The 11,930-nt window shown below is 41.2% G+C and overlaps 1 long non-coding RNA gene across 3 annotated transcripts; it reads right to left on the bottom strand.

Moving 5' to 3' along the window:
• Positions 1-2,251: 2,251 nt before the first annotated feature.
• On the bottom strand, positions 2,252-11,091 carry Gm35194 (predicted gene, 35194). Of its 3 annotated transcripts, none has more exons than NR_167984.1 (3): positions 10,879-11,091; positions 8,902-9,114; positions 2,252-2,812 (listed from the first exon to the last, which is right to left on the bottom strand). It is a non-coding gene; the product is annotated as a predicted gene, 35194 (long non-coding RNA). The 3 variants fall into 3 exon arrangements; NR_167985.1 differs by lacking the exon at positions 8,902-9,114 and adding an exon at positions 10,554-10,647; NR_167986.1 differs by lacking the exon at positions 8,902-9,114.
• Positions 11,092-11,930: the final 839 nt, after the last annotated feature.

Below are 11,930 nucleotides of genomic sequence, written 5' to 3' on the forward strand. Positions count from 1 at the left end.
GGTGTGTGCCACCACGCCCGGCTAGATAATTTCTCTGGAGTCATTACACAAAATATAGAATAGATTTCTTCAGTAAATAGAATAGAAAACAATAGAATAAATTTCTTCAATCAGAATGGTAACTATAATAATTACTGTCGTCACAAAATTAAAGGCAACTTTTACTGAGTACCGCCTTTCTCCCAGGATGAATGCAGTGACCTAAAAGTAGAACGTGACTGAATTCTTTCCCTCATCTTACTTAAATTGTGAATAGATTTTCCTTATTCTATAAAGGACAACAAGCAAGACTCATCATCTAAAATTTTTACTTCAGCACCTAAAAACTGTTGTAACATTCATAATTAAAATGTTCAGCCCAGAGCCAGTATCATAATGCAATGACTTCATCCCATTTAAATCCTAGATGCCCTCTTTAGCCAAGCTCACTTTAGACTCTCAAGGCATGCCTTGCATCGATGATGCAACCGCTCATTTTAGGACATGGTGGGTTTCTGTCTCATTGCTTCTTTCCCGTTTCTTTGTATAATCTCCATTGCCAGACTGCCTCAGGATACTCTGTGGTTGGAATGCTTCTAATAAAAGAAACCAGGAGGGTAGAAGTCTCTGAGCTATTCTGTGTGTAATCAAGTGTTAGAGACCTCTGGGTATAGAAGATCCCCGTTGCTGATTTTTCTCTATGGAGGTGCTGATATAGGTTCACTTTTCAGCCTTCCAACTATAACTCCTTTCTCTGCTCGCCAAAGGTGAATACCCTAAGTTTCTCCATCAGAGGCTAAATGTCCATCTTCTTTTGGCAGAAGTCCAGTTTGGCAGGAAACCCTCTTATGAGGAGGGAAATTCTTGAAATGGCCTCAGATTAGGTTCTTCTTGTGAGATGACTGGATGCTCAAGAAATCCCCCTCTGTCTTGTTCTGCTACCCATGAGAAAGTTCATGAGGTCCTGCATCCAGTATCTAGATGACTCCCAGCCACATACAGCTTATACGTTGACTCTTTTGGACTCAAATGTTCCATCACACTTCTCTCAAGGTTACTGTAAGGTCTCTGTCACCTGACTTGATGTGAGAGAAAAACACTGTACTCTTCTTCTCACGGACAGCAAAATCAAACAACTTTCTCTAAAACAACTTCTCTAGCCTCATGAGCATCGAGTCTTTTACCAGTAGAGATGGAAGATTGCGTGTAGTCCATCCCAGATGTTTCTGTACATCTGTACATGTAAGCATGTCTGGCATGACTTGTCAAACAAATCACTTTGGAATGTGGAGGTATTTTTCCATTTATTATTTGTGTTTGGTCTTCGAGGCCATAGTTCAGATTGAGACAGACTAGGTGACATCATATTACACATGTCATTTAAGAATCACATGAACCCTCCATAGAAATGAAAGATGAAAGACCCCCATCTTAAAAACAAACTGAGCTTCCAACACAAATGAACTGGAGTCTTATGTCTTTGATATTGACTGCCATAGTGTATGGCTACACTGGTGCCTGGAAAGGCTTGAATTATATGCCCCAAATTTTATGTGTTGAAGATCTGGTACCTCAGAGCACAGCTGTACTCAGACACGTGGTTGGTATAGATGTACGAAGTTAGATCTTCCTATGAGGACAGGGAGATCCTGATCCAACACAACTGATATAAAAAGGGAGAAATTGTATACAGATACCTGCTCAGAGGAATGCCCTCTGAAGATTGGAGATTTGCTCCCACAAGCTAAGGAAGTAGCAGCAGCTAAGAGGAGGTTCCAGGATAGATCTTTCCACCTGTTTTCTGGGGCAGAATGACATGGACACCATCTTATCTTGGGTTTTCAGAGTCTGGGTTGCACTACAAAAGGGCATTCCATTTGTATGGTGCTATTGGAACCCCAGAAAACTTGTTACACTATCCTGTGACAGAGATGGAAATAGGACTGAATGTACCTCAATGGGAGAACATCTGACTTTCTGAGAAGAAAGGCAACCAGAAAGGGGCCTAGAATTTATCTGTGCTGGGTGACAGATAATTGGATGGATCATAAGAAACAGTAAACAGCTCAAGTATAAAGGTTCTGACGTAATCTACTTTCTGTACAACCGAGACAGATTTCTAAGTTTACCATGAAAAACTTTAAGAGAACAAATCTTAAAATTTATGTAACTGTTTCTATGAAATTCTAGAGCAATTTGGAAATGAAACAGCCACTATAGTATACCTGTGTCTGAATGCTGAGAATTTAGCAGCAAGAAGAGGACTACAGAGTAAAGAGTTGTATTTAATATTTAATGTTCTCACTCTTCATGGAATTCACTCATACACCCATGGGATCTTCACATGTATAAACAGTCACAAAGACATTCGAAGAATAATTGAGACAGCTTATAGAGACACATTTGCATATATATATAATTTTTATATTTTAGATTTAGTCTATTTTAAGAATGTTGGCTTAAGTAGTATAGGTGTGTAATTAAATAGTAATACAAATGTCTAAAATACCAGTGACTGATTACAATAAATACATATTTTTCATTCACATCACAGTCTAATATGGGCCAGTCCCTTTTGAAGCTTCTCACTGTGCCATTTGGAATGCTTGGTATTCCAGTGGGGTGCAGTGGGAGAAAGGGCGTAGGAGAGAGCACACTGATTTCTAGCTACCTCCATCCAGAAGTGACACAGTGCAGATTCTGCTCATTCTGCAAGAGAGTCTTGGTGATGTAGGGGAACATCTGGAATTCTGCTCATTCTGCAAGAGAGTCTTGATAATGTAGGGGAATATCTGGAAGATCTGAGGAACTCTAGTTGTCTTTTCCATGGCCACTAAAGGGAATAAGAATATAAAACACATTAACCCACTATGAGATATTTGTTAGAAGATTAATCCAAGAGTGGAGATACCATTTAATGTGTGTTGTGTCAACCTTTTGCTTTCCCATCCATAGGCAGATTATTATAGCATAGCTTGTTGCATAGGCTATACGCTATTCTAGATCCTTCTCTCATTTAACCCATTGATTGCCAAAGGAGTTCCTCACATTCTACACCACAAGACTGAATTGCTTCGAGTATAAGAAAAAGATTCGGACGTTGTAAGGCACAGAGGGAAGGAAGAAGTAACAGAAAGAGTGCCAGGACTTGCAAGAAAAGTTGATAGAATCCTAAGGGAGCTCACTTGGTCAGATGGCAACAAGCCCAAGGGGAGAATAAAGGCCAGTGTCACATTCCCTTCATCAGCACAATGAACAGTCAAGTTTGAATCATTATCAGCTCTTCCTTTATCTGGAATTCTGTCCTTGAACTTGAACAATACCAGAAGCCTGGTATCTCAGAGAAAAAAAAATCTAGCACAGTCTAGGGGAGGCTGGAATATCCACACAGATTCTTGGCCACACTTTGCACTGCAAAGTGTGATACTAAGTTTTAAAATGATTCACCTCTCAGACCTCATGTCCCATTTTTAAAATTGTCACCATGGAAATCATCTCTGTGTGGGGGGGGGGGGGGAAAGGACTCTTTTGTACATTTGGGAGAGCCACAGAGAGCAGATGACAGCACAGATTTGAAAGTAGGTCCAGGCAGCATATTTTCATAGATTTGAGAACAACAACAATATTTCAATTGTAGTATATTTGTTCAAGTAAACCCAGAGGAATATCCCACAAACCAGTCAAGTAATAATCTAGAGCCAGGAAAGGGGGAAAATGGGGCAGATGATCTGGGAATGAGAATGTATACGATAGAGTCTTGCATTTAGACTCTGTGAATATGCTATCTACCCAACCCTTTGAAATCTGTGAGAAAGAAAAATCTTTTTCAGTGGCCACAGTTTTGTTTTCAAGTTGTTTTAGGAGAATGAAAAAAAAAGAGCCAGTATATATCAAGAATGAAGCACTAGAGGAAAAAAAAAGACAGGCGTACATAGAATGGCTATGTCAGGATGCATAGGACATGAGAACATGAGGTAATCTGGGTACCTGGGTGCTCCTGATCCATCACAATCCTCTTCAATGCTCTGGAGATTCTTACAGAAATAGGGAGGCAAGGAAGAGGAAGATGGCAACATTGGGCTTTCTATATAGTGGGGATCAGGGCTAGAGGCTTTAAAAGTTTGGATGTTAGTTGAAAGGGTGGCTCTGGATGGATGGATGGAGGACGTGGAGATATCAGGTGGTCGATATGCTCTTGACAGGTGATACAGCATACTATTCTCTTTTTATGTCTTTAATTGAAATAGAATTACATCAATTTCCCCCTCCCCTTCCTCCAACTCCTCCCTTGAACCCCTTCCATGCCCCTCAAGTTAATAGCCTCTTTTTATTTATATATGTATGTGTATATGTATGCATAGCACATACAAATAATTATCATACACAGTACTTGGTATTGATGGTAAAAGATTTTTACTAGTATAACTCATGTATTTACTACACTATTATTTTACTTTACATCTTATACTTTAAAACAGAAGAATGTTTAGGTGTGCAAGACACATTTCCCAAAGAAGTGTAGCTACTATCTCTCATCAAAAAAAGTCTTTCCTTACAGCAAATGGAGACTATCACAAAACCACAACTGGACACAATGCAGAGATTAACAGGCCCAATTAGTGCATCTATGTCACAGCTCCTGCATCTTTGGTTCAGGATGGTGGAAATGGTACAGAAGAAATGGTGGGGTAAAAAATAAGAGCCAAAAGACCAAGAAATCTGCTGCAAGCACTCTCTCCTAGAAATGGCTGCATAACCCAACCCAGAACAATAGACACCATCAATGGACATGCTAACATGGAAGGGGAAATTCTTCACAGGGTCCAAACCCTAGACAAAGAACTACAGGCAGCTAATGACTACAGGGAGAATTATCCTCTCCAAGGGATGAGCCTTTTATTGGTCGTTGAATGCAGACCGCTCAGCCCTGAAACTATATACAAATATATGCAATGGCAAAACCAGGTTGAATTTCTATGTAATTGTGTGTGTGTGTGTGTGTTTGTGTGTGTGTGTGTGTGTGTGTGTCAATTTCCTAGCTCTGTCTTCAAGATGAAAACCTATTCCTGGGTGGTCCCTTGATTGTCATCTTATGGGAATAGTGGTCTAATCATAAACTGAGATGATAAATGTTTACTGTTTTAAGCTACACACACACACACACACACACACACACACACACACACACACACACACAAAATCTAGGGAGCTATGTTTCAATCACATGCCGCAAACTCCGGCTGAAATGGTCAGGGTTTATCCAGGTATCTCTCCACCCCCATTTCTCATCTTGCAACAATGCAGGCATTGCTTCTTTCATGAAGCTTATCCCACAATCAAAAAGGAATCTGCCATACTTTTTAAGGTCTAAGGCTGCAGGCCATACTGTATCATGTTTAGCACATTCTGGTGGTTTAGACAAGTCAGGGGTTAACTAGAATTCAAGGACCAGGAAATAAATACCTCCTCTTGAAGAGAGAGCTGGGAAAGTGACAGTGCAGAAGGACAATTGGAAGGAGAATTGTGGAGGCCATCCTGAGCATGACCTGCCCTGATGGGAAAGCGCATGTTTGGAAGAGCTACGTGTTTCTTTAAGTTTCATTTAACCACCCATTAAGGATTTCTCTTTAATTGGACTTAGGTTTACCATCTAGCACCTACACTGCCTTTCTAAGTGTGATCTCTGCCCCTCATGAGCACTCTTTTCTGACCTCTAACTAGACTTACTAACACTCTAAGGAAAAGACTGTCTTAAGTAGCTATGTGTATTGAATCTATAAATACATAGAAGGATTTTCTGTTGTTGCATGCTTCCCAAATGCCAGAGACTGTTTGACATGCCTTGTACACACTGACCTATGTAAGTATTACATAGTAGTTTATTACCTATGTAAGTATTGCAACCCTGTGAGTAGGTAGCATTGTTCTCACCTTCAAACTAAGACTGTGAAGCACAAAACGTTACATCATCTACCCAAGATGTCTTATCTCCTATGTGCTGGCCCTGGCTTTAGATCTACTTCATCTGGTTCAGAGCCTGTGCGGCCAGGTTTTGCTACCTTAGTAAGACTTTAAACAACTGTAGCTAATACAGGGTTGGAATGTGAAGAAGAGAATACCATCCAAGGTAGAATTATAAAGAAACATTGTATTATATTGCCTAAAAGCATCAACCCTGGAGACAGGAGCACACCTTTAATTTCAACTCTGCCAAGTATTATTGTGTTACCTTGAGTGTATACTCTCTGAATCTCTATTCTCATCCAAAAGAAGAGGTTTCAGAATAGTGCCTCTCTCCTGTGCCTGGGGTGGGGCTCTAGGAGAACATGTCAGGCACAGTGCTGAGCTTAGTCCTTTCTACACAAGAGTGCTCAACACACCTTCACCATGAATCACTTGCAAATACAGGGAAGTAGAATGGCAAAGCGATGCTGAAAAGATGGCCTTGGGATCCAAAGTATGAAGTTTATACTGAGGGTGAAATCATCTCCTACACAAAAGTCTGCCTTTGAAATTTTAAATACAAAGAAAACTAAATTAGCAAAGGAAAAACAATCAAAATTTCCAAGTCATGGCAAGCTTGAACACAAACATTTCATTTGGGCAGGTTTCTCTTTCATAACAGATACTGAGTTGTGAAGAGATGCACTATGAATTTTTTTTTTAAATAAAGGTTTTAAAAGGAAGAGAGAAAAACATATGTAAATTGTAAGACAATGCAAATCTTAAGTTAACAGGACTATCAAGTTAACAGGAAAGAAAAAAAAACCTATTTAAATCTTTAAGGAAAAAAGGAAGGAAGACAGACAGATGGGAAGAAAAAAAGGAAGGGGGAGAGAGAGAGAGAGAGAGAGAGAGAGAGAGAGAGAGAAAGAGAGAGAGAGAGAGAGGGAGGGAGGGAGGGAGGGAGGAAGGAAGGAAGGAAGGAAGGAAGGAAGGATGGAAGGAAAGGAAGGAAGGAAGGAAGTAAGGAAGGAAGGAAGGAAGGAAGGAAGGAAGGAAGGAAGGAAGAAAAGAAAAACAAACACCAGGGCATTAAAGAGCTAATGCTAGTTTTCAAAGGGTCAAGAATGCTGCTATGAAATCAATATCTAAGCACCCAGTGCTGAAAGGCTTGAAACCTATTGACATGGGTTTTATTAAAAGGAGATGGTGCTGGGTACACAGAATGAGCTGTGATTGGTATCTGATGAAAGAGTTTCAGGCATGGTCACTGGGGTTGTTTAAATAATTACATTTAGGGCACACAGATTAAAGCCTTTATTGGAAAATTAGCAAATAACTTTTGGAGAGAGAGAGAAAGAGCTGCATCTTAAATTAAATTTCTTTCATCTTTCCAGAAGCTACTGTGGCTTGACCTTCCCCTCTGTCCTAATCTAAGTGTGGGGGAGAAGAATATGTAAGCTACTGAGGCCAGCACAGCTTATCTATATAAACCACAGAAAACCACCACCCAGGCTTGTTTCCCAGGAGGAAGCTGGGAATGTTTTGTCTTCAAATAATAAAGACAAACTGAAATAATGCCCCCTCCCAAACACACACACACACACACTTGAAAAAAACGACTTTCATAAAAGAATTGCTACAGGAAGACCGGCAGAGTCAACTAATCTGGACCCTTACAGCTCCAAGACACTGAACCACCAACCAAAGAGCCAGCATGGGTTGGACTTAACCCCTGCCTCCCTGCACATTTGTAGCAGATGTGCAGTTTGGTCTTCACACAGGTCCCTCAACAACTGCACCAGGGACTGTCACTGAATCTGTTGCCTACCTGGGATCCTGTTCCCCGAGCGGGGCTGCCTTCAGGGAGAGAAGATGTGCCTAGTCCTGCAGTGACTTGATGTGCCAGGCCCAGAGGTTGATGGAGAGGGTTGAGGGGATAGAGAGGCTTGGGAGAGTGGGGAGGTTGGGGAGGGATGGGAGTGAGGAGGGGAGAGGAGGGTCGGAGGGTGGGATGGGGATGGGGTGAGGGTGGGAGGTGATGTCTAGAGGGGGGCTCTCCCTTCTCAGAGAAGAGGAGGAGAAAGAGGTGAGGGGGGGGAGTATCTGAGTGAGGTGGTTCTGGGAGGAGAGAGGAGCTGTTATATAAAGTAAATAAATAAATAAACTTTTAAAAAATGAAAAAAAAAAAGATTTGCTATACAAATCTCAGTTGGGCTCCAAAGGGTCTGCAAAGCTCTTTTTCCCATTTCCTGCTAATGATGTAGCGTTGTAGACTATAAATGATGCAGAGCTGTAATCATTGCCTTGAGAGAAGAGGTAGAAGAGGCACCATTTAGCCTAAGAAGCATTTTACAAAGGGAGGAAAAATAAAATACAAGGTTGCTTAAATTTCACTGGGCAAAGCACCACTATTCACTTAATCATCTATTCTGCAAATATTTGTGAAATGCATAATATGTACCAGGCACTAATCCAGAGCCTGCAGAGATAGCAATAAACAAGACAGAGTTCCTGTTTTCTTGGGTTTTCTATTCTGGGGGAGGGAAACTGACAATAAACAAGACATAAACAGCAATTGCATCCAGTGGAGTTTACAGATCTCAGGAGAGGGCATTCAGGGAAGGCTGCCTGGGGGACAGAATCTGGAAGGAAAGGAGGGGGTCTGACAAGAGAGCATCTGAGTAGAGATATGACAAGTTCAAACACATGAGGCATGGTAGGCTTGTGCCCCTCTCAAAAAGACCTCATGCTTTCTTTAAAGCAGTCATCTGAGCACCCCCAATTAGGCCTTACCTATACACAGCACTGCACTGGGGATCATTTGCAGCATATGGACTTTGGGGGAACATTTTCAAACCATCACAAAAAAAATGGGACTAGGGACAGAAAAAAAAAAAAGAGGAGACTTTCTGAGAAAGAAATATCAGAATGGATACGGTCTGTAATTGTTTGACAGGTTGGCACCATCATACCTACCACTTAGGCATATAAAGCTCCTGCAGTGCCATCTTGACTCCAAACTTCAGAAGAACACAGCCAGGGATGAGTGTTAAAGATAGGTAGGAACCAGCCACTGGCACCCAGGACATCTGTTGCTCAGTGAAGACATTTTAAAATCAAAGGGTAATTTGAAGCAAATGGATCTTTTTCGATGGTGGTAACATGTCTTTGGTTCAGATTCGCTGGTGACTGTTGATAGATTAATGCCAGCATGATATAAGTTCATTATTAAAAAAGAAAGAGAGTTTAGGGGCTTGGGAAATTGCTGTGAAGACATGAGAAGCAGAGTCTGACCTCCAGTACCTTCATCCAAGACATGGCTACATGCACAGTGGATGTGGAGAAAGAGGGGTCTACGTCGTGGTAAAAGGCTAACCACAAACACATGCTATATATACTACCATCCAACTGTGAGCATTTGCCTTAAACTTAACGGTCACAATAAACAAGCAAGCGCAGTCTGTGTTTCAGAAGGTTTGTTCAAGTGCTGAGCAGTGGCAAGAGTCTGGATCAGCCATGAGCATCAGAAACTGCCACTTCCCCATTTCTTTGGACTTATGAGATTGGCTGTTTGAGCAAGTTCTCTCAGAACTGCTCCTCCTGGGTCCAATGTTCCAGCTACTGCTATTCTGGGCAGCAGTTCACATACCCGTTGTAGTTCACAGGGGGCTCACAAAAGCTCACAAATTCTCTACCACTACCGAGTGGGCATGACACACAATCTGCTCAATTAAAACTGCGAAGTTTTTCTCCTCTACTCTAATCATGTTCGCCATGGTTTTTGTTTAGTTCCTTGGGGAACTGACTTGGATTTGCCGCAACAAACATTAAACGTCAGTGTGATTTTCACTGAGTGTTTCTTATAGGAAGTGTTCAAACTTCATTATACGTTTAAATTAAAGCAATATTGATAGCAAATGGGTGCCTTACTGTAGAGAGATCCTCTTGTGTATTGTATGGATGCTTTACCTGTTAATTTAAGAAGTCTATGGCCTATGGCTTAGGTAGGAAATAGAGGTTGGACATTTTTTTCTCAGGGGGAGAAAGAATTCTGGGAAAAGAGGCGGGGGAGGAGCCTAGAAAGAGGTGAGGAGACAGGTGCATGGATGCATGGTACCCGAGTTCAGGAAACCAGCCACATGGCAGTTAAAATGAGTATGTTAAAATGAGTGGGTTTCCTGATCTACTCAGATTGGAGCCTAGCTATATGGCCAAGGTATTTATAAATATAATTTGAATCTGAGTTTTATTTTGGGGTTATGGGACTGGGAGGAAGAACCAGGACTTAACAACAACATCTTAGACTTGAAGTCCTGACCTGATTTGGCTTGTAACATGTTCATCGACTTGGGATGAAGTATGGGAGGAATGTCAGGTCATTAGGGCAATACTTTTGTCCCCTCAAGTAGCTGTAACTGCCATCCAGTCTCTCAGTAGGAAGCTTCTACACTTATAACACATTCTTCTACTGCAGACCTCTATTTCAGCTACCTACAAGATCTCTTAAGCAGCATCTCTAGTAGACACCTCAACTTAGCATACCCTAAAAAACAATGTGTGATATTACTCAAAACATGTTTTTTTTTTTGGCCTTAGTTCCTCAATCCACTAATAAATAAAAACATTACCTTTCCAGTTGTTTAGGTGAAAAGCCTTGAAACCACCTTTTCTATCCTCTGCTCACACCCACGTCAAATCAGCAGCAAACATTGCTGCCTCTGGCTTCAAGATGGAAACAGGAGTTTTAGAAAGAAAGGGATTTTTTTCTCCACCCTTGAAGAATCTAACTACAAACTAAGAATTTCGTGTCTGCTGGGTACTCAAGAAACCTAGGCTATGTGACTACAAAGCATTCAGTGGCTGCTGGTGAGCATGTGTCACCAGGGTATTTGCTGTTGAGCCCACTAGGATGGCATCTATTCTAGAGACCACTGGATTCCAAGGAAAACATACCCTGGCAGTTTAAGATTCCTCAAGGGTCCCTCATGAAGTGCATAGGAACCTGCTTTGTGGGACAGCCTGCTCTCCACCATGGTCCCAGAGGCCCAGGCCTGGGTGTTGAAAGTCATAATCACAGGAGTTCTCATAGATGTGCACTTCTGTGCCTCATACCAAGTCCCCAGCCCCTGCTCCCATCTCCTTTAGACCTTGGAACTCAAGAATCTTCCTGTTTCTATGAAAACAGAACTCAGTACCTTTGAAAAGGGCCCAGAATTCAGAAAAGACAGTTTGTACTTCCTGGAGGATGAAAGAGTCCAGAATTTAGAAATGACAAAGACTTTATTTTACTTTCTTGGCGCTCTCTCTCTCTCTCTCTCTCTCTCTCTCTCTCTCTCTCTCTCTCTCTCTCTCTCTCTCTCTCTTTCTCTCTCTCTCCTCCCCACCCCATGTATGTGTGTGTGTGTATGTGTGTGGGGGGGGGGGAGGGAGGGAGGGGTGGAAGGAAAGAGAGATAGAGAACCATAAAGACAGAGAGAGAATGTTTATTCTCATATGTATATACCCCCACAATTCTTCTCCTTGAGTCATTTGCCAGTCTTTCTTCAATGGGCAATGATTTTGCTAATCGTGTACTATTGTTTTAATATTGAAAGAGAGTTAGAAGTCAAAGTAATATGTATAAGAGATCATATTCAAAATAATATAAACCAAGTGAGAGATTTGGCTTTTGACCAAGAGCCCATGGGGTGATCAGGAAGAGCATGTTTAATTAATCATAATCTACATAGCTCTGATTTAGGAGTGGGTAGACCAGATGGAGACTTGTAGTGACAAGTGAAGCATGGTGGTTTCTGACAACTTCAAGGCAAGAGAGCTCCTTACTAACTGAAAAGTATTTCCTATTTTAAAACTTGCTATATACATATACATACATATATACATACATAATCGTGATTATAATGTTAATTCCAAAGAAATATTTTGCAATTGGCACTTCTTCTAAGATTCCTATCAGGACAGAAGTACCACATTTATTTGTAAAAGGCAAAATTAGAAGACTGAAT

Source organism: Mus musculus, chromosome 6 (assembly GCF_000001635.26).
Source record: "Mus musculus strain C57BL/6J chromosome 6, GRCm38.p6 C57BL/6J".
In the NCBI taxonomy this organism is placed as follows: Eukaryota; Metazoa; Chordata; class Mammalia; order Rodentia; family Muridae; genus Mus; species Mus musculus.